This window comes from Ursus arctos, unplaced genomic scaffold (genome assembly GCF_023065955.2).
Source record: "Ursus arctos isolate Adak ecotype North America unplaced genomic scaffold, UrsArc2.0 scaffold_24, whole genome shotgun sequence".
NCBI lineage: Eukaryota > Metazoa > Chordata > Mammalia > Carnivora > Ursidae > Ursus > Ursus arctos.
Genome location: NW_026622919.1, coordinates 13447992 through 13470335, shown reverse-complemented (window position 1 = coordinate 13470335; position 22344 = coordinate 13447992). Strand labels below are relative to the sequence as shown.

Here is a 22344-nt window from a genome sequence, read left to right as displayed (position 1 = left end):
CAGAGAGGTTGTTTCCCAAGGAGCCCAGGCCAGCAGGGATGCAGGTCTACTGTCTGTGCATAAGAGAGAGAAATAACCTATTTTTGAGAGAGAGAAATAAACTTTAAATTACAGGGGCAGGTGAAATGGACAAATCAACAGTGCAGTCAGTTCTAAGACTGAGAGGACACACACCTCCAAAGGTCCCTCTTTCATTGTGAGGCAGGTGCAGGGAGGGGAGTGTGAAGAAAATTCAAAAGCCTCTGGTCTGAGGGCAGCCCTAGGGCCCAGGCCCAGTAACCATGACACAACCAACATAACCAGCAGCAGCATGGGCAGTGCTACCTGTCCCACACCCCTCCCCAGAATGATCTGCACTTAAAGTGCTTCCAACGCGAGTGTGTACGCGTGTGCACGTGCATGGATGGGCTGCACACACTCTGGGGAAGAGGGAGTGCTGATGATAAGAGCAGGAAAGGGAGAGAGAGAAATCAAAGATAAAAATCTATCTTTGAATTTATTTTCAAACAGAAGCTTGACCTGCTTCCCCTTAGTAAGTGTTGCTCTTACTTTTGCTCATGAAGACTAACTAGGACCCTTTCAAGAAGGAAGAAAGTGGGGCGCCTGGGTGGTTCAGTAGGTTAAGCGTCCGACTCTTGCTTTTGGGTCAGGTCATGATCTTGGGGTCCTGAGATCGAGCCCCACGTCGGGCTCTGCACTGAGTGTGGAGGCTGCTTGAGATTCGCTCTCCTTCTGCCCCTCCCCCCATTCACACACTCTTTCAAAAAAAACAAAAAGAAGAAGAAGAAGAAGGACGACAGTAAGAAAAAGTTTACAGATTGGGGATTCTTGCGATACACCTGTGAGATCACACTCCACCTTACACAGGTGGGCACACGAGCCTCTAACAGGAAGGATGCTCGGCTGCCCAGGGGCTGGCGACCACACTGGCAGTTGCTTTGTCCTTGGTGTTCAAAAAACAAGTGTTGGCCTACAATGGAATATCATTTAGCCATAAAAAGAAATGAAGTACTGATACTGATACTGCTTAATGGGTGTTATGGGTTGAACTGTGTTTCCCCCAAATCCTATGCTGAAGTCCCAGTACCTCAAAGGGTGACCTTGTTTGGAGACAGAGTCTTTACAAAGGTCATTAAGTTAAAATGAAGTCATTAGGGTGGGCACTAATCAATAGGACCGATGTCCTTACCCACAGGGGCAAGTTGGACACAAGACACGCAAGGAAAGAAGACAGCGTGGAGCGGCGTGGGGAGAAGACAGCCATCTCTAAGCCAAGGACTGACGGAATAGCGGCTTCCCTTACAGCCTTCAGGAGGAACCAACTCTGCCTGCTGCACGTGATCCTGGCCTTCCGGCGTCCGCAGCCACAAGGCTATCAGATTCTGGTTGTTCAATCTCCCAGTCTGTGGTGTTGTTATGGACGTCCTAGCAAACGAATACAAGGGGCACAGGGTTTCCTTTGGAGGGGATGATCGTGTCCTGGTTCTGGATAAAGGTGCTGGTTGGCACAACACGGGGGACGTACCAGGTGCCACTGACCTGAACTTAACGTGATGAATTTTATGGGATGTGACTTTCACCTCAATTTTTTTTGCTTTAAAAAAGTGTTGGTTGACTCTGCTTCTGACGCAGATACCCCTAAAACCAAAATCCCATCAAGGGCTATAGTGGTGGTGGTGGGGGGGGGTTGGCAGAAGGGACAGGTCTACCACTGGATGGTCTTTAGGAGCTCCAGCCCACTCACGTATGAAAGATGTATGGCATCAAGGACAATGCATGACCCAGAAGGGCCATTAGCCAGACGCGAGTCAGCCCTGGCTCGAGTGCTTCCCACTCTGTGGAGAAGGGAATGGGACGAGGCAGCCAGCAGCTGATTCACCAGCGGCCAGGGAAGGGCCCGGCTGCGCAACCTCATTGATCATTCCAGCGGCTCCTGAATGAGCCAGTGCGGGGCAGACGTTGGCCTTAGCTCACCGAGATAACGTCAGTCTGGGGGCGACCGACAGACGCTGGGTGCAGTAACGTAGGTGACATTACTGAGGGTGGCGGGACACTCAAGGCCAGACGCAGAGATGGTCAAGGGCTCAGCAGCTGTCACTCCTTTCCCTCCCAAGCACATCAGGCCTGCTCTGCGGGTTGTAGCCATCTGAGCTAGGCCATCCAGAAGCAGAGGTTTTGTTCTTGTTTTTAAACCACAAATTAACTCACAGACACATGCATTAAGCAGTTTCTCGGTGACAGGGTAGACGGCAGGACAGAGACAGCCCTTGAACCATCTATCTCAAAATCTCCAGGGATACTCCTCAAAATGTTGGATCCCAGGCCATCCAGACCCTGGGGGAGAGGGAAGTTGGGGGCCTGGCTAGAACGCACACAAAATGCTCAGAGCCACTGGGGTCAATGCAGTGAAGGCATTCATCAGCACGTGCTCAGCACCATATGGTGCCGAAGCCAAAATGTTCCATCTTTAGGGGGCCTGCCTTTTCTTTCCTCTTTAATATTCATTTTTTGCAAAGCTCTATCCCTAGTTTAGTGAAAATACCACATTCCTCATCACCATCTCCAAACAAAGTTGTATGGCAAAGGAAGGTGCAAAATACATAGGTTCCAAAGGGCTCTTAAAACGTTGAAGCCAGAGGGGCACCTGGGTGGCTCAGTCAGTTAAGAGCCTGCCTTCAGCTCAGGTAACAACCCCAGGGACCTGGGATCAAGCTCCGTGTTGGGCTCCCTGATCAGTGGGGAATCTGCTTCTCCCTCTGCTGCTCACCCTGCTTGTGCTCTCTCTCTCAAATAAATAAATAAATAAAATCTTAAAGGAAAAATAAAAAGACTTTGAAGCCAGAGAACAGATAACAGATCTGATGGCTTCATGATCACAATGACTTCCAAATGAGGAGACTGAGTCTCAGACAGGGGCGACGTTCTTGGGGCCATGCAGCAGAGCTGGGATTTGAACACCACAGGGTCTGTACTGTTTCTTCACTACCCAATTCCAGCCCTTATTTCTCTGACAGGCGAATGGCTTTCACAAATCTAGGCCTCACTATGATTCTGAAAAAGGGAATAGTTGGGAGCCACTGCCTCTGAACTTTGCTATTTCAGAAGCTGAACAAGTCTGAGATCATGTGAAAGATCAAAGTTGTTTAAACTGTGCCCACATATGGAACAGTGGAGCAATTATGCTCTAACTTTGTAAAATCGATTGTTATAATTCCAGAGTTTGGGTAATCATCATTACAGGCAATCACGATTAGAGACAGCTCCGCGCTGCAGGGCTGAGCCTCCATGTGAGCCATCATCAGAACAGCTACCCCAAATAATTATCTCCATAGTCAAAAAACATCATGGGGATTCAGATCTTTCCCACTTGCACACAGCGCTGCATGTCTGAGAGAGCTGCAAAACTTGAGGAAAGGCACAGTTGCATAAATGTGCCTGGGGAAGCCGAGCACTCTCATCAGTCGATACAACTGCAAACTCTGTGACTGGGCAAAACCAAGTTACTCAACATAGTTCAACCTCGGGGCACCTGGGTGGCTCAGTCGGTTAAGCGTCCAACTCTTGATTTCACCTCCAGTTGTAATCTCAGGGTTGTGAGATCGGAGCCCCGCGCCAGGCACTGCGCTCAGTGGGGAGTCTGCTCGTGATTTTCTCTCTCTCCCTCTGGCCCTCCACCCCGACTGTCTCTCTCTTTCAAATAAATACACAAATCTTAAAAAAAAAAAAAAAAATACAGTTCGACCTCAAACCTCGATGTTAGAAAAGGTGACCCTAAGCCAGAACTCCTGAGTATATGGGTTATTAATAGAGCACCACCAAAAACTGAGACATCATCCTTGCCACAAGTATTGGACCCCACATTTTAGGCTCCATAGAATCCCAAACTATGACTGATTTTCACTTAATTGGCCAACCCCAAGTGCTGAACTTCAGAGATCTCTGTGAGGCCAGGCTCTCATATTTCCCCATCTTAAAGAACCAAGGCAGTGGGGGGGAAGGGGGGTCTTCCTTCCAATCAATTCCTATGTCCTCCCTTCCTGTCCCCTTTCTCTGCCTCCATTGGTCCTAATAACATTTCTAAACATCAGGATGACAAAAGTGGAGGCAATGCTTTGTAATAAACGTTACCCACTCTGGTTGAAGTTATTCCCCGAAGATATGACTCAGGACATCCAAGGGGCCCCGGACCCGGAATCAAAATGTACATCTACTTTTGCTTTTGCCATCAAAATGGATGGATGCCACATAACCTAATAATCACGGAGAGACATCTGTCCCTCTGACTTAACACGATATCATGCATTTTTCCATCTGTGAAATGGGCGCGATTCCTGCCTGTCTCTCTGGCTGTGTGGACAGAGGAACAAGCAGGAGGTGATAAAATCTGGCGCTCTATGACGTTTGCCACATTATTCACACTACTATTCATGCTTTTGTCAAAATTCTTCCCGCTTTCTCCACTCTCAATACATGGGCCTCAAAGCACACTGACGCATCTGCCTCGTGACGTGCAAAATGCCCACTGAAAAGAGAGTCTGAAATGTTTTATCTTCAGGTGCATTGCAGTCTTCGCGCCAAGTGGTGCCAAAATTGTAATTACACCCAGGGAAGGAGATAGGATGAGTCTAGCTTTTAACAACCTCCTCTCAGAACGCTAGGGGCTAGAGCTGGCTGTTTTCTATAACCCAGAGCACAGCTAAGACACCAGGACAAATGTTTTAGGCCAGTGGTTTGCAAACTATGCAGGTTGGTGCTTTCTTTCCTTTTTCTTTTCTTTTCTTTTCTTTTTCTTTTCTTTTCTTTTCTTTTCTTTTCTTTCTTCATTCATTCATTCATTCATTCATTTAGGGGTGCTTGTTTTTTACATAAAACTTTCATGGAACACAGCTCTGTCCATTCATTCCATAGCGACTTCCACCATAAAGCAGCAGAGTTGAAACGGTATGGCCTGCAAAGTTAAAAAAATTTACTAGCCAACCCTTACAGACAAAAACTGCTGCCTCCTGTTCTAGTTCACTGGTACTTAGTCCAGTCTGGGCCAGCCTTAGCTGTTCACCGAGACCTGTGCTGTCTGGCATGGTATCCACGTGTCTACTGGGCACTTGGAACGTGGCCTGTGCTGTGGAGGGGCTGAATTCTAAATTGTCTTTCACTTTAATTAATTTAAATTTTAAAACTGACACTTGATTCGGCTATTAGAAAACTTTGGGGTTGAAACATCTTGGGTATGTGAATCTACATTGTCAGCTGGAAATTTTTATGAAATTTAAATTCAGATCAGATGTGTCCGATTGAAATTTAGAATCCGATTTGGGATTGCTGCACGTGTAAAATACACACTGGATTTTGAAGGCTTAGTAACAACAACAAAACATGCTTTTACACATAATCTGTATGTTGATTACATATCAAAATGGTAGTATTTTGGATACACTGGGTAACTGTAATCTATTCTTAAAATGAACCTCACCTGTGGGGTGCCTTGGTGGCTCGGTCAGTTGAACGTCTGCCTTTGGCTCAGGTCATTGTCTCGGTCCTGGGATGGAGCCCTGCTTCCAGCTCCCCTCTCAATGCAGAGTCTGCTTGGCAGGAAGTCTGCTTCTCCCTCTGCCCCTCCCCCTACTCATGCTCCCTCTCTCTCTCAAATGAACAAATAAAATCTTTTTTTTTTTTTTTAAAGATTTTATTTATTTATGTGACAGAGAGACAGCCAGTGAGAGAGGGAACACAGCAGGGGAGTGAGAGAGGAAGAAGCAGGCTCCCAGCGGAGGAGCCCGATGTGGGACTTGATCCCGGAATGCCAGGATCACGCCCTGAGCCGAAGGCAGACGCTTTAACGACTGCGCTACCCAGGCGCCCCTGAACAAATAAAATCTTTTAAAAATTTAACTTCACCTGTTTCTTCTTACTTTAACATGGCTACTGGAAAATTATGAATTATTTATGTGGCTTGCATTTGTGCCTCCCATATTTCTGCTGGATGGTGCTGGTCCAGACCCTCATCTAGACCAACAGGGACTAAGAGTCAGGCCATGATACCACACCAAGACTTCGGAAGCTGGCTGGTCGGGCAAGCATTTCCATGTATGTCCAAGCTAACAAGGTGGAGCACTGACAATTAGGAATACATTTGGAGACGCTTTCCTTTTCTGAGGACTGGCGATTTACCCGGGCTCTGGAGAGGTGATAATTGCTCACAGTGTGCTATGGTGGAAAGCACCAGGGTTTTAAAATCGAAACCTGGAGTCCAAGTCCTGATGTGGCCTTTGATTAGTTCTATAACCATAGACTATTTATTTATCTGAGCCACAGTTTCTGATCATTAAAATGGGACCAACAAAATACCTCACGGGATATGGTGAGAATCAAATGAGGAACAATTTACAAATTAAAATGCTTTGTAAAATATAAAATTGTACACAAACCACCATAGCCATTGCTCTTTCTGTTGGGCAACGCAGTGAACTGGGTCTTGAGCTCTGTTTACTCATTTCCCTGTTACGCTATGGTCTCGTAAGGGACGCGAAAACAAGGCATTGCCGCACACCTGTATGACTCGGAACACCAAAGAGGACTGGACCATCTGCCCAAGATTATCTTTTCCTTCTGTAAAAATCTGAGTAGATGGTAGTCAGATTGAACGCCTCCCCAGTGTAAAAACGCCTGGGAACCTCCACTTACATGAGGTACCTAGAGGAGTCAAGTTCACAGAGATAGAAGAAGAATGGCGGTTGCCAGGGGGGGAATAGGAGGTCAGTGTGTAACATTCTGGAGACAGATGGTGGTGACGGTTGCCACAACACTGTGAATGCACTCAATGCCACCAAACTGTACACTTACAAATGGTTAAGATGGTCAGTTTTATGGGATATCTACTTTAGCTCAATTGTTTTTATGTTTCTATTTAAATTCCAGTAGACTTAACCTACAGTGTAATATTAGTTTCAAGTGTACAATATACTGATTCAACACTTCAATAAAACACCTGGTGTGCTCATCGTGACATGTGTACTCCTTCATTCCCGTCACCTATTTACCCAGTCCCGTACCCTCATTACAGTTCTTTTTTTTTTTTTTTTAAAGATTTTATTTATTTATTTGACAGAGATAGAGACAGCCAGCGAGAGAGGGAACACAAGCAGGGGGAGTGGGAGAGGAAGAAGCAGGCTCATAGCGGAGGAGCCTGATGTGGGGCTCGATCCCACAACGCCGGGATCACGCCCTGAGCCGAAGGCAGACGCTTAACCGCTGTGCCACCCAGGCGCCCCCCTCATCACAGTTCTTAAAATAGCCTGGGAACGTGTCATTCTTCGTGAGTGTGGCTCACCTGCTTTGTATCCCAAGAGGGCCATCTATCAGTGATTCTATTTTTATCATTATGAAAAAAATTGTTTTTCCATTATGAAAATATTTTTTAAACAACAAGCAGGGGGAGGCGCAGACAGAGAGGGAGAAGCAGACTCCCTACTGAGCGGGGAGCCGGATACGGGACTGGATCCCAGGACCCTGCGATCATGACCTGAGCCAAAGGCAGGCGCTTAACCAACTGAGCCACCCAGACGCCCAATAACATGGTTTTGACTATGACATCTTACAAAGACCCTAACAGAAGGGAAAGAATGATTAACTGAATACAAACGCATGCTGACCTCACCATCCTCAACACGAGTCAACAAGAACACCAGCTCCTTACTGAACATGACCCTCACATTTCACGACCTTGCCCCTCCATTCGCTAGTCAGCCCGGCATTCTGCCAACGCTACAGGAAGAAAAATTCCAATTTCTTTGGGGAAGGCAGTATCTGTTTTTACTTCCAAGGGCTGGATCTGATTTGGGTCCTGCAAGGACACGACACGACTGCTAACCCCTTAGTCTTTCTGGCTCTCTGATTCAAGGTCCAGATTTCTCCATGTAGACAAGGAGGTTTCAAAAAAAAAAAAAAAAAGGTGTAAGGTTCTCGGGTGTTTCGTCAGATCTCTCCCTGCCAGGTCAATAAACCACGAAAACCAATATCCGATCCCACAAAGAAAATACAAACCTGCAGCTCATATTTTCAAGATATCAGTGTATCATCACATATTTATCTTTTCTCCTGGATTTTTATAAGTAGCCCTCTGAGGTGTCTTGTTTACGTAATACCTGTGTCATTATGCCAGGGAGCAGGAATGAAAAAGCTGATAAAAAAAGATTTAGGAGCTGGGTTATAGACATTGAGTTCAAAAGAAAAGAAAAAAAGTCCCCCTTTTGTGACAAACTCGTATAAACAGCATCATACACCGATACTTAACCCATCCCAAGTTTTGGACTGAACTGAATAGAAATAGAGCAATGTACCACTCAGGATAGTCTTTGTGCTGGTACAAGCATAACTGTGACCCTGTCTGCCACAACCCTGCAAATCATTTCCAGGACACTCGGTGTACTCTACCCGCCCCGGTCCAGGAGGGTGACGACATTCTTTACAGTGTAGGAAAAGTAAGAGTGCACATTTGATCCGCTCCTTCCAACACTGGCTCGCCCTTGGGGTGGCATTCCAGCCCTGAGAATTCATTTGATGCCAATATTGAATAGCCCAACTGGTAAGATGCAGGATAGATCAGCTACGTTACAAGCATCGGCTAGAGCACGAGGCGTCATCCCTGCGTGTTTATAAATGAGAAGCTGAACGGATTAGCCATCATCGCATGCCAGGAAGAACCATTAAGAAAGGAAAGACAGGAAAGGCAAAACTCAACTCAAGACCACAGGGGTAGTTGGTCTTTATGGCAGAACGCGAGATTTCTCCATACAGTGGTTATGGGGACGTCTTAGTTCTGGACAGGCTCGTCCGTTCTGGTTTGTGCGATGAACAAGCATTCGGGGTGCGCCAGACCCAGCAGACATTGGGAGCAGAACTAGGAACAAGACAGACCTGGTCTCCGGCGAAGGGGAGGGTTTCCGTTGGGAGTTCCACCGTGAAGACATAAGGCTACGAGCTGCAAGAAACCTGGGCTTCTGTCGAAGCTATCAAACCATTTGCTGAGAAATGTGAAACCGACCGCAACTCAAGTAAATGGAGAGGTTTGGTGACAGGTCTGACCTTTAGAAAGCAATCAAGGCACTTGCGTTTACTGTAGAACATAAACCCACAGCCAATCACAAGACCAAAAAGGGGGGAAATGGAGACCGAGCTTTCCCAGGAAAAGTATCCTGCACCACCTCCGTGCTGCCCCCTTGTCAGTGCTCTTCTCCTTCACCTTGGTCTCATACTAACCAAAGATATCTTCAGGGGACAGGCCTACCTACACTGCAGGCAGCAGGGGCTTTCCAGAATTGGAGTCCTTCCTTTTTGTGAACCCTATTATTGTGCCTATCAATCTTTTCGGAAAATGACCATTAGCATCCAGGGAAGCTATAGGATTAGCTAAAAGTAGAAATATACTTGCAGGAATGACAGCAATTAGTTTTCGTGTCCTCCAGACCTTTTGAGAACAGAAGGGCAGCTGAATGCAAAGAGAAGCACTTGTGTTTCATATACAATTGAACAATGGGAGTTCTCACTGTTTTGAAAGAGTTATTCAAGCCACTTCATGCCTAGAATAACATTGGAAGGTCACTGAACTCCTTTGCTTGCTTAAGTGCTAGCTGGCTCTGCGAGCTATCCAGCAATGCTGAGAGTTATGACCAGGTTCTATCTGGGGATCTAAGATTGGAAAGTTCCAGTATCTTTCTTCACCCCACTTGGGAGCGGAGGCCCCAGGTTTCACGTGCATGATACTTGCAGCCCTTAGGTAGCCAGCATTTGTAAGGTATGTGGCTGGTTGCAGGGAAGGAAGCCACCGTTCTCTTATAGCAATGGCAGCTTAAGGCTGTTTTGTCCTTGGTAAAAAACAGCAGATAATTGATCGAGAAGAGCAAACAGTTGTCAACTTCTGTTCTCCTGAGACTGTTAATGAAGATAGGCAAAACACAGTGAACTGGGTACAACGGCAGGAATTACTATATTAACAAATCTCTCTTCTGAGCTCCTCTTGTATTCTGGACTTATTCTAATGACCTGGAGAAATATTTTATCGACTGGTACTTTGAAGGCCAAGTGCTGGCCCTGTCTTCCCAGGGTCTACAGCTGGCAGCCTTCCGACTCTCTGCATATCCTCCTAAGGGAAGATGGGAATGAGTCCCCGAGGCAACGCCATGATGAAATTGAGTGTAACGTGTTTTCAAAGGGCTGGGAGAAAAGAGAACGTAGCAGACAAAAGGAGGAACAGGAAGTGTTGCTCTTCAGAGGATTTTTTATTTTTTATTTTTTTACTGTGGTAAAATATGCATAGCAAACTCGACCATTTTAACTATTTTTAAATGTACAATTCAGGGGTGATAAGTATATTCACAATGTTGTTTGACCATGACCACAACCCGTTGCCAAACTTTCTTACCATCTCAAAACAAAACTCCATACCTATTAGACAACACCTTTTTTTTTTTTAAAGATTTTATTTATTTGATAGAGACAGCCAGCGAGAGAGGGAACACAGGCAGGAGGAGTGGGAGAGGAAGAAGCAGGCTCCCAGCAGAGGACCCCAATATGGGGCTCAATCCCAGGACTCCAGGATCACGCCCTGAGTCGAAGGCAGACGCTTAACAACTGCGCCACCCAGGCGCCCCTAGACAACAACTTCTAATCCCTAACACCGCCCCCCACCCCGCCCCGCGCCAATGACCCCTAATCTCCTTCCTGTCTCTTTGGATTGGGCTATTGTAGGTACCTCATGTAAGTGCAATCACACAATATGTGTGTGTCCTTTTGTGTCTGGCTTACTTCACTTGGCATAATGTCCTCAAGGTTCATCCCTGCCGTGGCATCTGTCGGAATGTCCTTCATTTTGAAGGCTGAGTAATATTCCACTGTATGGATATACCACACTGTGTTGATCCATTCATCTGTGGAGGGGTATCTGGGTGGCTTCCACCCTTTGGCTATAACTCTGAGTGACTGTTACAAACACTGGTGTATAAGTAACCATTTGAGTCCCCACTTCTAATTCTTTTGAGTTGATACCTAGAAGTGGAATTACTCAGTCAACTCTAGGTTCTTTCTTGAATCTCTCTCTCCTGTACAGCTCATTTTAGGTGGTTTGTGGGCATCTCAGACTCTTCTTCCAAATAAGTACTGAGACAACCCTGGGAGAGATGTCAACCGTATGATTTGTTTAAACCAGAAATGTTTTAATCTGTAGACCCTTCTGGTGAAACACAGATGGGCTGAGATGGTGATGATTTAGGCTGGTGGAAGGTGTCCTTTGGAAATGCTCTGGTTGCAAATGTAAGATAAACTCAATGCAATAAACTCCTTTAAGTCAAAAAGGCCCCAACACATTCACAAACACTTCTGACTCTCTGTAAGCGAGCCACCAAGAGGCAGCCCTGAGTAATTACTCAGGGAGCTTGGTGGTGGGCTTGACCTGAAAAGACACTTCTATTTCTGTGACAGGAGCTATATTCAGCATTATTTTGATGGCCCAGGCAGGAATGTAGTAAATCTCAGAATCACCACGAAGAAGGCAGCCAACAGTCCTGAGACGTGACTTAGAACCACACATGTAGGATTTATATGCCAAGGTTTGGGGTGAAAAAGCCATTCTTGGTAATATGCATTTTTCATTTTTTTCTTGTGAATTAAGTCACTTTCTATTCTATTTTAGGTGACAATGACTCTTGAAAAAGTAATCCTGGAAATGACTTTAAACTCTGCAGTAGACGATATGGATTTTCTCATCCCCCCCCCCTTTTTTTGAAGTACATAGTTTGGTGGTTTTTAGTACATTTACAAGGTTGTGCAACTATTACTACTATCTAGCTCCAGAACATTCTTATCATTCCCAAAAGAAACTCCAGCCCCAATAGTAGTCACTTGCTACTCTCCCTCCTCCCAGCCCCTACCAACCACTAATGTATGTTCTGTCTCTATGGATGTGCCTATTCGGGACATTTTATACCGATGGAATCATTCAATATGTGGCCTTTTGTGACTGACTGTTTTCATTTAGAATCATGTTTTCAAGATTCATCCATGTTGTAGCATGTATCAATAGTTCCCTTTTTTTTTTTCTTAACCAAAGAATGTTCCATCTGATGGCTATACCACATTTTATTCATTCATTCATCAGCTGACAGACATTTAGGTTGTTTCCACTTTTTGGCTCGTATTAATAATGCTTCTATAAACATATGTGTACAAGTCTTTGTGTGGACGTATGTTTTCAGTTCTCTTGGGTAGATACCTAGGGGCGGAATTGCTAGGCCACATGGTAACTCTACATTTAACCTGTTGAGGAACTGTCAAACTCTCCACAGTAGCTGCACCATTTTATATCCCTACCGACAAGATGTGATAGTTTTCAGTTACCAGTGGAAACAAGAAAGTCAAACAAGGGACTTCAAAAGCCAAGAGTAGGCTCTGGTGTGGCCTTGTTTGCTTCTGTCACCATATTTTACACTTGGGCATATCCAATGAACAAATATCATGGGCAACTATCCAGCCACATGGCATCTCTTCATTAAACTGCAGGAACAACGAAGAGCTACACTTGACACAACAGATGATTAGAAGCTAAAGTAGCAACATCCAAACGTACTCATTATTCAACGGCACAGACTGAACATGTGCAAGGAGTGAGGAATGAAGGAGCAGGGTGTTTGGTTGTCCAGGAGGGCATCACATGGAAAATAGGGCTTGACCTGTACGTAGATGGCACTCACTTGGCAAAAAGGAAGGGGGATATCACAGCCTACAAACAAATCCTAGACATTTTTCTTGCTCACAGCAAAATGTCACTATTCCCAGGACACCTGATGATGTACAACAGAAATATTAATAAAAGCTGCCACCCCATTCTAACTTCTCTGGGCCAGCATGGTTCTTGTTTGTTTGTTTGTTTGTTTGTTTTGGGGGATTTTCTTTTGAGAGAGAGAAAGAGCATACATGTGTGAGTGGGCAGAGGGAGAGAGTGAGAATCTTAAGTAGGCTCCACACTCTGCACGGAGCACAATGCGGGGCTCGATCTCACGACTCTGAGATGATGACCAAGAGTCAGTAGCTTAACTGACTGAACCACCCAGACGCCTCTAGGCCAGCATGGTTCTAAAGTGTTTATACTTCTTTAATCCTCACAATGACCCATTGAGGTAGGTAAGTTTTTTTTTTTTAAAGATTTTATTTTTAAGTAATCTCTACACCCAATGTGGGGCTCGAATTCACAACCCCGAGATCAAGAGTTGTATGCTCTTCTGACTGAGCCAGCCCAGCACCCCAAGGTAGGTAAGGATTTTTATCCCTATTTTACAAATAGGGAAACTGGTGCCCAGGTAGGTTGCACAACTTGCCCAAAGCCACCCCATTAGGAAGTGATAGAGCTGGGATTTGAACCCAGGCAGTCTGGCTCCAGGATTCACTCTCTCCTGTCTCTGGCATAATCTTCTGGCCACTTCCTTGGCATCCAGATAAAAGGCTATGTATTTATAAGGCTGGGGAAAGTACCTTGGTAAGTTAAGTGGCCTTCCTCACCCTCCCATGCTGCTGACTGTTTCATGTTGATGTTACAAGGAGTTTCTTAAAGAGGTGGGGGACAGCAGTGCCAAAGGAGAGATGAGGTCACAGGGGAAGTTACCAGTGGGGACAAAATTAGAAGCCAGGAGCCCAAGGTTCTTGGCCCTGCTCCTGGAAAGTCTTCCTCCTACACAAATCGTGACATGCAGCAATTAAAGGAAGCATACCCACTCACAGAAGTCCCCGAGATTTTAAAGTAAAAATTAAAATTAATGAGTCCATCTAATTTGGACTCACAAAACGCGTGGGTGGGAGAAATCCCTGCAGCTGACGGCTGATGTGACAGTTATGTCATGAAAAGGAGTAGAAGCTCCCTGCCTTCGGATCTGAATGTTTCCAAATGTGATTCTAAATCTCAGCCTGAAACAATACACAGGACAAGAGCTGAATACAGATATTCTGCGGGAGAAAATCCCTTCAGCTTACCCAGTCAACCTGACGGGTAAGAAAATGAAATGGAATATCCGCTTCTAGGTCACCCTTCTTGAGAGCTCGCCCCATCTGAGGCTGCGGGTTCCCGGTCTAGCTCATACACTCTTATCAATTGAAAATTAGACTCCTAATGACATTGTGGAAGGCAAGAATCCTGTATTCAAAGGCTTCATTAAGCTATTGCAATGATCTGAACTGTTTTGTGATACAACGAAGGGATATATACTATACACTATTCTTTGTGCTCACTCCTCCAGAGGCAATGTACAACCTCAACCCCCACCTGTTTATCCCCCCTAATGATGGGTCTTATAGGACAGTCCACAAGGCAAAGCACAAACTCCTTGAAAAATTACATCTTCCCTGGTTTTCCGTTCTCTTCTCTTGTTCTCTGTCCTCTGCCCCATTCCCAGAGGAAGACATTTCCAGAACTGCAGACAACCCCCAGAGGAGGAAGGCCTTTCTTCCTTCCTCCTCTTGGGCAGATGGTATTTGCATACTGACATATTGTAAATCTAGTCACCCAGGTAACGGGCTCCAGTTAGCAACAGCGCAATGAAGGTCAGCCTGATTCCTTCTAAAATTAGAAGTCAGACCAATCTGATTTTTAACTGTTCAAGGTAGGATGCCCAGTTACATGGCAAATTCAATTCTTAGAGTGAATTTTCACTTGGGAGATTGAGCACTAGCTAATAAAGGCAAGTTGGGGCATTTCAACATGATAATAACAAAGGTTTTGACAGGCTAAATGAAGTTTTAGCCACGAGACTTTTGGTGTTTCTGTAAATAATCCTACTAGGACGCTAGTCTCCGTTAGTCAAGTCATCTTTGGCCTCCTAGCTCCCTCGACCTTCACAGTCGGTTGGTCATTAAGGACTGCTGATTCCATGCCTGGCATTTCAGTCCTTCCACAGTTGGCCTCTCGACTCCACCGAGGTCCCTCTGCCCGCACGATCCCTCCCCACCCCCAGCCAAAGTGACTGGCGCTAACCAAGCCCCATCTTTTCCAGCCTCTTTTGTCCTGGCCCACACGCATCTCTCCTGCTGCTCCCTTCTATTTTCCTGCAGCCATGGACAGGGGTCTTGGACGGACTTCAAGGAATGCACGAATTGGGTACAATCCCCCCTCCCACCATTACTTTCTCAAAAGGTCTATGTCCCCCAAAACCTTAAGAGCCACCAACTTATCTAATTACAGATGGTATCTACACCAGCATTTCTCTCAAATGATTTTAAGGAAGGACAGTTCCACAGGATGTGAAATGGTGAGGGGAAAAGAGCTCCACAGTCAAATAAGTGGGGAAAACACTAAGTCAAACAGAGTTAAGACGGGTTTTTTCATGCAGGCTTTCTCTGGGCCTTTGCTGTACTGACATGCGCCATGAATCACCAATTGCACCCGGGCGCCCCGTTCCCAGCAGACACTTCTTGGTGTCCTGAGTTTCCACTAGGAAAGCTGAGCTTTACCTTCACTTGACAACCAGCAAGCCAGGCACTGCTTTGTGGTAGTTCTTCCCTTACTGTTTTGAGCTATTTCTGTTTTCCTCTATATTTTTAACACTTGTTAGAAATTTTACCATTGCACGTATCACATTATGTTGTGCTTGCTTTATATCGTTTTACAGCTGTCTCCCCTTCTAGACAGGAAGCCGCTTGACAGTGGAGTACACACCTGGATCTCTCTGCATCCCCAGGGCCAAGCTGACCAGACCTTAGAAATGCCATACTGTTGGGGCGCCTGGGTGGCTCAGTCGTTAAGTGTCTGCCTTCAGCTCAGGGCGTGATCCCAGGTCCCTGGGATCCAGCCCCGCATTGGGCTCCCTGCTCGGCTGGGAGCCTGCTTCTTCCTCTCCCACTCCCCCTGCTTGTGTTCCCTCTCTCACTGGCTGTCTCTCTGTCAAATAAATAAAATAAAATCTTAAAAAAAAAAAAAAAGAAATGCAGTACTGTTGAATAACTGAATGAATAACGGAACAACTGATCACTGGATAACGAACTCCTTCAGAATATAAACTACATTTTAACCTTTTTGTATTCCCATGGCACCTAGAAAACAGTTTTTCACATGGCCAAAGAGTCAATAAAATTTTTTAAAGAATTAAATCCATTAGAAAATACTTATCGAACACCAGTTATGTCCTGGGCACCAAGGATATTAACGTGGTAATGTACCATCAAGGAGCTTAGATTCTAGTAAGAGAAACAGACATGTAAACAAAAAAATGATGGTAAAATACAAATACTCTAAAAGGAAGGGCAGGCTGCCTGGGAGTACAGGGTGGAGTATTTCGGTCTGTCTGAACTGGCAGGAAGCCAGGAGGGGTCAGTACCGTGATGCTTAGATGTGATGGTGGGACTCACCACACAGGTCCTCGACTGACCACACAGAGCCACATTATGTGGGGAAACTGGCCAAGAGGCAGCTCTAGTTGAGGCACTACTCATACCAACGAGATGAAAGCTTTGGCCTCAACCCCAATGTGGATCCCAAGCCCAGGTGAGTGGGGCTGCACTGTAGCTGGTAGGCCCCTGTTGCCCAAGGAGAGCTGTCCCGGGGCCTAGAGCCAAGCGGTATGTCTGCACTGTCCCCAAGTCCATAGCCAGAACCTGGCCCTTGTCTTGTTACTTTGAGACCGAAGGATGGGTCCAAAGAAAAGAACACAAGAAAGAAAGAATCCAAGTGCTTCTCTCCTCTCTGAGAACTAGGGCACGGCTGGGCTCATTTGGCTACCTGGCCTTTTGGGCAGGGCAGCCTGGAAGCCAGAACTTATAACCCTCAGTTTTGTGGGGAATCCTGAGCTCTGAAGAGACAGTACGCCAAGGAAGACAGATGACACTCCTAGATACAAGTCCAATAAGCCTTCCTCTCTCGATCCATTCAAAACAGTTCTCCTGCTCTTTGGGAAAGCAACTGAGGCAGGGGGTAGAAGATCCCAACACCCAGGTCTGAGTATTTTTTAAAACGTCCAGTTTAAGACTGAGAACCACTGGGGTAAAGGGGGAAAGAGAGATCCCCGGAGCACCCCCTAGGGGCAGGCTGTTAGCACTGATCCATACATGAGTCCCATATATCTCCCTGGCCTTGGCAGGTCGAGTCCAGGAAGGAAGCCAATGGCAAAAATGACATAATTCCTTGGCAAATTAAACACGTGGGAATATTCTTTACTTATACATAGAAATATGCTCGCGTTAGCATTTTTGTCTTGGTACATGTGTACCAAGAAATATTCCTCTACCGTACGGAAAGCCACAGGGCACTGTGGTGATGGGTTACGGAGGATACCCAGCTGCATGGCGTGGAGAGGACAGAACTCGGGGTGGCCTGGAAACTTGTCTACAGGGGGCAGCAGCGACCCAGCTCTGGTGGAGGCCTGTCAACACTTCCAACTTCTGGAGAAATGCTAGAAATCTAGATTTTTATATTAATACCCTAACTTCTAAATACTGACTTCAACTAAAGAAAAAAACTCACAACACTCTGAATAAATGTAAGAAATTGGTGAGCTCCATTTAGCCACACAGTTTTAACCTCCAATCAATGTAACCCGGTTACAATAGAGAGAACAGAGGTGCAACGTCAGAATCATGCAGTAAAGTGTTACATTCAGAGCCAGGCCAAGTTCTTTCATGCCTGAGCCTCAGGGCGCTTATGGGAACGGAGAAGATCTAAAAACACCGTCCATGCTTGAGTACAGCTCCATTTCCAAAGAGTCCCCCCATATCCTTTGCCATCTCAATATTCGTTCTGGTCAGAAAGCATAAGTTAAAAAACAAAGGGCACAACTTATTATAGCAATAATAACAGTAATTAGTATTTCCTGAACATTTACAATTGTAAGAGGCAAGGTCTAAGTGCTTTACATAAAAATTATCTCATTTAATCCTGAAGGCCAAATTACCATCTGTTTCCAAATAAGGAAATGGGGTGGGTAGGGAGGTAGAGGGTTGCAGATAGGGAAGTTAAGAAAAGTGTCAAAGGTCACACCGTATGTGGGGCAGCTGGGAGTCAGCCCCAGTCTTTCTGCCCACAAGTCCTGGGCTGGACATCGCTCTGCAGCTTTGAGGCAGGAAGTGGCAGTTGGCACAGGAGTCTGAGGGAGGGAATGGAATGAAATGAGGAATAAAAGCGCACAGTCAGGAGAAGCCTGGGCGGGAACCTAATGAAATAAAACCGCCTATAAACAAATGAAAAACGAAAAACCTTCACAACCTCAGGTCATCAGGATCACCTCAGTTTGGCAATGAGAGAACAAGTGAAAAAAAAATTTAATGCAAACTAAAACATCTTTCAGCTATCAGATTAGTCAAGATTTAAAAGGCTAGCCAGGGTTGGTGAGGTGAAGGGAACAAACCCTCACCCATACTGTGGGGGAGAGCAAAGTGGGTAAACCTGTTAAGATGATTTGGCCATTACAATTTAAGATGTTTCTACCATTTGACCTAGTTACTCTACCTAGGAATTTCTTCTAGAGAAAGTCTTTTGCGATGGTGCAAAGATCTATATGCTTAAGATTATTCAGGGCTTCATTACATGCAGTAGCAAAGAGCTGGAAAAACTCCAATTGTCTATCAGTGGGACCGGTTAGATAAATCAAGGTACATTCAAATAATGAAATACAATACAGCCATTAAATCATGAAAGAGATCTCTACTTGCCAAAATGGAAAGATGCCCCAGATGCATAGTTAAGTGAAAAAAAGTAAGCTGCAAAACAGTAGAAATAGGAGTTTCAGTAGAGTGCACACATATGGGGGGAAAATGTGCACACAAGTGTGCATACTAATACGAAGTGGGGAAAAAAATAGAAATATATATATGTATATATATATATGCCAATTTTTAAGTGCAATTAACTAAGAGAGGATTGCAGGAAGTGTACTTCTATAAGGCAGGAAGTTTTTATAAGGAAAATGTGCTTTCCAAGTAAAGAAATAAACTGGCATGCTGACATTTCAGGGCAGGATTCCAGTTCCTGGGGAGGACGGTAGACAGAATATGGAAGGGACCTGGGAGTCTTTATGGACATGGGCAGCCACATAGGTTGTGTACTGCACAAGGGCACCCTCTTGAGTTGTGCAAGCTTGGGGCATTAGGTGAACTCCTGAAACAGAAATTCAGAAAGGCAACCAAAGCAAAAGACTGGGCACCTAAGCGAGGCAGGAGGGCTGTTCTCACAAGGGGCCTCAGAGAGAAGAGAGTGAGCATGCCAATTTTGAACATCTCAGGGTACAGGGGTCAGTGATAAGGCAGGATCAGGGTGGTCTGAAAATGGGCTACCCTGGCCAAGGGAGCCTGAATGTGGCTCTGATTCTCAGATCTAGAGATAGTTTTTTTTAAAAATTCTTAAGTAACCTCTACACCTAACGTGGGACTCGAACTCACAACCCTGAGATAAAGAGCTGCACACTCTTCCGACTGAGCCAGCCAGGCGCCCCTGCAGATGGGGTTTAAGACATTAAGCGTTCAAGTGGGCTGAGCCTCTAAGCTACTTCCTGCCTCAGACCCAGATTGGTCTGGGTCCTGGGACTGGCAAAAGGAGGAAGAAATGGAATGTGTGAAGCCGCTCATCTCACTACCTCTTCTCAAAGAATTCCCTGTGGTCAACCTTGAGTTTTGACACATCTAGACTGGCGCTGTCACCACAGCCTGGAAGTTACCCAAAATAGGCGGAACCTCCTATCCTTCAAAATAATTTGCAAACTTCTACATAAAGGGAGCAGATTGCGTACTCAGACTTGTGGAAGTAAATCTGTCTTCAATTTGAGTGAACTATGTTCTAGAATTTCCTTTTCAGGCTAAAGTGTTTTAAATCTCCAAATACCCTCTCCCATAGAAATAACGTCATTAGGTCAGCCCAGAAACTAGCTGACCCATAATTCCCCCTAAATAAAAGCCCAACCACCATTTCTAATAATGTTTCTTAAGGAAATGCACTGAGTTCCAACAGGGTGTGAAGCAGTGAGCAACTTAATTCCTCTCCTCTGCCCCCCAAAAATGTGGGAATGGTCCCCGAAGTGTGTTCCTTTAACATCAAAATGATGTAAATATATGTTATACTTTAAAACACTTTTTTCTTTTGATAGAGGGTTCCATAGTCAAATAAGTCTGGGAGAAACTAGTTCAAACCAAATCGAACAGGCTTTATTATTTTTTTTTTAGTTTTTTAATTATGGTAATATACACACAACATAAAATTTACCATTTTTTTAAAAAGATTTTATTTATTTATTTGACAGAGAGAGAGCGAGCCAGCGAGAGAGGGAACACAAGCAGGGGGAGTGGGAGAGGAAGAAGCAGGCTCCCAGCAGAGGAGCCTGATGCGGGGCTCGATCCCAGAACCCTGGGATCACGCCCTGAGCCGAAGGCAGACGCTTAACGACTGAGCCACCCAGGCGCCCCTAAAATTTACCATTTTAACCATTTTTAAGTGTAACACTCAGTGGCATTAATTACTGTCACAATATTGTGCAACCATCGCCAAACTTTTTTATCATCCCCAAACAGAAACTCTGCCCCCATGAAACCCTAACTCCCCAGTCCCCTTCTCCCATCCCCTGGCAACCACCATTCTACTTTCTGTGTCTATGAATTTGACTGCTGTAGAGACTTTGTATAAGTAGAATCACACAGTATCTGTCCTTCTGTGTCTTTTGTGAGGACTTTCTAGTTTTGGGCTCAAGTAGCTGGTAGGATGGGGAAATGGAGACTATCCTCAGCATCTAGATAGAGAAGGGGGAGAAGCAGACTTTGGAAGACAGACAGACGTTTCTGGAAAGCTGGAGGGTCAGAGAGCAAGGGAAGGTGAACTGGACATAATTAAACACCAGTTCGGAGCTGAGGAAAGAGATCCAGGCTGGAGCTCCAGGTGGAAACTGACAGCATTCCAAAGGTTAGTATAGTGGTGGAATAATGGGGATGGTACCCAGTACCCAGGAGGACCCAACAGTTAAGGGAGGGGTAAGTGTGATACACCTGGGAAGATGTCTGGAAAAGGATCAGCTAGGGGAACAGAAAAAAGAACCCAGGAGCACAACTCCGACGTGTTTCCCTGCCTCTGGTCCTCAGGCTTCCAATCAACCTACCCTTCACTCCTTCCAGAGCCATGTGCCTAAAACACTGACCTACTCCCGATCTGATTCTCTCACCCCACATCTAAAACCTTTAATGATTTCTCCAGGGTTCAGAGCAAAAGCTGAACTCCTTACTGAAGTTTCCAATGCTCTCCCCAACTCAGCCCTGATGCTCTTCCTACTCACCCCCACCTGGTCCAGCCACCCAGTTCATTTGCTGGGATTCTGCACATTTTCTTAAGGAGGCTCTTCTGTTTGGTGTATGTGTTGTTCTTTCTGACTATTCACTTATTAAAGGTTGATCTCCCTTCAAGGACCAGCTTTGATCCCACTTTTTCTGAGAGGTCAAAATAGATCCCTGAAGTGTGGATAAATGTGCCCATTCCCTATAATCCTATAGAGCAGGCATACGTCCTTAAAAAACAAAACAACAAAATCATACTACCATCTGGCTATAAAATCAATTTGGGTTTTTTTCTGTTGTTTTATTGTTTTGCTCATCCAATAATATTATAATATCAACATTTAGGTACATATTCTTTCCAGTCTTTCCAAAAAATTTTTAGATAAATAGAAAATTATACTGAACATATCATTTTGTAAAGTCCTTTCTTCAACTGATTATATTATTAGCATTTTCTATATTCTTATTCTTCAAAACTTAACTTTTTAAAAGATTTATTTATTTATTTATTTGAAGGGGGCAGGGGGAGAGGGAGAGAGAAACTCTAAGCAGACTCTGCCCTGAGCACAGAGCCTGAAACGGGGCTTGATCTCACGACCCAGAGACTACGACCTGAACCAAACCATGAGTCCAGGGCTTGACTGACTGTGCCACGCAGGCGCTCCTCTTCAAAACTTATTAATGGTTGCATAAGACATCCTCTCATATTGGCATAATTTAATCAATGTCCAATTACTGAATAAGAATTTTAAAAATATTCACCTACTCCAGTACATTTCACCTAGTAAGTATTCAGAAGATGTTTGTTGAACTGAATTGTTATTATCAGTAGAAGACACTATCAGTAGCCAAGTCCTGTTCTGAATTGACTTTATCATTCAAACAGTAAGTGATTTAAAAGGAAAAAAATCTGTTTTCAGCTTGTGTGATAACACATATTTGCAGAATTTATAAGCTTTTGTCATAAAACCCAATTAAATATGATGAAGCTACTGCTTTCCCCAACCTATGAGGATCACCCCATCTTCTCCAAAGACTGAAATCCATGGTGAAAGTAGTGATTTGGAAAAA

At 45.0% G+C, this 22344-nt stretch overlaps 1 protein-coding gene across 1 annotated transcript in view; it reads right to left on the bottom strand.

Moving 5' to 3' along the window:
- PITPNC1 (phosphatidylinositol transfer protein cytoplasmic 1) overlaps nucleotides 1–22344 on the bottom strand; it is a 239127-nt gene that overhangs the window by 121052 nt on the left and 95731 nt on the right. The gene's annotated exons all lie outside the window — the stretch shown is intronic.